Source organism: Bos grunniens, chromosome X (assembly GCF_055505025.1).
Source record: "Bos grunniens cultivar Pamir isolate PY7600 chromosome X, Bosgru_T2T1.0, whole genome shotgun sequence".
Lineage (NCBI taxonomy): Eukaryota > Metazoa > Chordata > Mammalia > Artiodactyla > Bovidae > Bos > Bos grunniens.
Window position 1 is genome coordinate 105,724,306 of NC_141194.1, and position 2,659 is coordinate 105,726,964.

Consider the following 2,659-nt stretch of genomic DNA (forward strand, 5'->3'; position numbering starts at 1 on the left):
ACAGCCTTGGTCTCAGCGAAAGTTCGTTCATGGGGTGGAGAGAAGATGGGGTCCTGGTTTAACCACATACGAAGCCCCTCCACAAGGTTGCTGTTGGCCAGGTTTTAGAGATGAGGCTTTCTCCATCTCCCAAAATATGAGGGCCCCACATATGCATGGTCGGATGAGGGGCAATGCCCCAGGCAGGGCAAGGGTCTTGCTGCTTATCTCCGAGCAGGGAGGGAGATGGCATTTGGGCTCTGGGCTCCTCAGAGCCAGCTTCACGGAATTTGGAGTTTGGGCCAGATCAGATTCCCCAGCACCTCTTCAAGCCTTCTTTTGCAGTGCTGGCCCCTGTCCCGGAGGCCGGCCTCCCCTTGCCAACCCCCGCCCCATACAGACCCAAGCCGTTTCCTTATGAGGTCAAGGAATTCTAAGTTTGCCTTCTCCTCTGGGAGCACCCCCTCCCCGGCACCTGCCTTGGCCCTCTGCCTTTTATTTCCCTCTCCCCCAGTTGCCCCACTATGAGGTCCCACCACAGATGGCACCACATGGCTGACCTGTGATAGTCTCCTGCACACGAGCCCACCTGGAACCCTATGCCAGCCCCACTGCAGGCAGACCTGTATCAAACCACCAGAAACCAGGCAAGCCCTTGACCATCAGAGCTGAGAGGCCCTTGGCACCGCCACCATCACATTGAGGAGAAATTAGGGGCCCAGAGAAGGAGGGGACTTATGCAGGGGCACCCAGTGCAGCAATTCATTCATGGATGTTCCCCTAGCCAGTACCTAGCCCTCGGGGTCATAACCTGGACAGCGTGGCCCACTGGGGATTCCGAGTCAGCAGAGGAGCTGGTAGTGGAAATCTGGGGCCTTGAGGGGAGTCTTCCTGGGAAGAGTGGGCAGAGTTGCTGCTACTGCTACTGCTAAGTCACTTCAGTCGTGTCCGACTCTGTGTGATCCCATAGATGGCAGCCCACCAGGCTCCCCCGTCCCTGGGATTCTCCAGGCAAGAACACTGGAGTGGGTTGCCATTTCCTTCTCCAATGCATGAAAGTGAAAAGTGAAAGTGAAGTCAATCAGTCATGTCCGACCCTCAGCAACCCCATGAACTGCAGCCTACCAGGCTCCCCCGTCCCTGGGATTCTCCAGGCAAGAACACTGGAGTGGGTTGCCATTTCCTTCTCCAATGCATGAAAGTGAAAAGTGAAAGTGAAGTCCATCAGTCGTGTCAGACCCTCAGCGACCCCATGAACTGCAGCCTATCAGGCTCCTCCGTCCATGGGATTTTCCAGGCAAGAGTACTGGAGTGGGGTGCCATTGCCTTCTCCCGGGCAGAGTTAAAAGGAGGCATTTCTCTGCAACTGTAGCTGGGGCAAAAAGGGCTTGGAAGCCACCAATTCCAAGTCAGTAACAAGAAGACAGTTTCTCCTTTAAGGACTAGGATTCTAAGCAATAGATTATGTAACTTCTGATCCTAGCAACATCAAAAAATTGTAAGGAAAAGTAATATCAACATGAATACATTTCTCAACAGGTCCAAGGAGACGATTATTCACTGAGTGATTAATGTTTTAAGATCAGAACCTAAGTCCTTTGGTACAATACAAAGCTTACTTTTTCCCTTCAAGGATGTTAAAGATCCTCTGGGTTTTGCCTGGCAGTCGAATGCTTTAAAACATGGCTCAGATGGTAACAAAAGTTGTAAGATGGTGACTAGTGTGAAAATGACCATGTGGAAGGTTGTCACAATCAATATATAGCAGGGACTGGTTAGCCAACCAAAAGCCTCTCAGATGACACCTTGTGTTCCAGTCCTAGGACACATCAGTCTGCCTTGGGACAGTCGGCATGGTAGCAGGAATGGAGCTGCTTTTAGTGCTTTTGTGGAATCTTCAACACAAGGTGGTGGTTTAGTTGCTAAGTCGTGTCCAACTCTTGTGACCCCATGGACTGTAGCCCGCCAGGCTCCTCCGTCCATGGGATTTTCCAGGCAAGAATACTGGAGTGGATTGTCATTTCCTTCTCCATCAACACAAGGAGCAAAAGCCTTTGTTAAAATCTTTCACCAGGGAAGAGCTGGTGCTGTATAAACCTTCATTCCCCCCAGACCTGGAAAAGTAGAGACTCTGAGTTGCATGTGTCTCAGGGGTGTGGAGGGAGAGAGAGTAAAGAGAGGATTAAAACGGAGGTGGCGGGGGGGTCCTGAGATCCAGCCATGAAGCCATCACTTCCTGTCTGCTACCCCAGCTATTGCACCACTGATTCCCATTGCAATAACTCTGGCAGGTGGGTGTCCCTCCTTGAAGGATAGCCTTGGCCATGAGCTACCTTGTGGACCTAAACTCAGGCTGCTCATCTATCAAGGGAGGATAACCCACTGCCGTGAGAGGCGGAGGGGTGGATCCCACTAGATGGGGCGGGGAGAAACAGAGACCGAGGCCACTGCTAGGCGATCTCACCTGGGGTCAAGGAGGAGAGGTCATTGCCAACAAGGGCAGCAGTGGCTGCGGAGAAGCCTGGAGGGCAATCAGTGCCTTCCTGTTAGTGTGCAGCTGTAGATATCAAACCACGTTAGCAGGTGACAGCACACTTCTCCCTTCCTCCCCCCTGTTCCTTCCTGCTTCTCCCTTTTTGCCTCCCTCCCTCCCTTCTTTTTGGAGAAGGAAATGGCAACC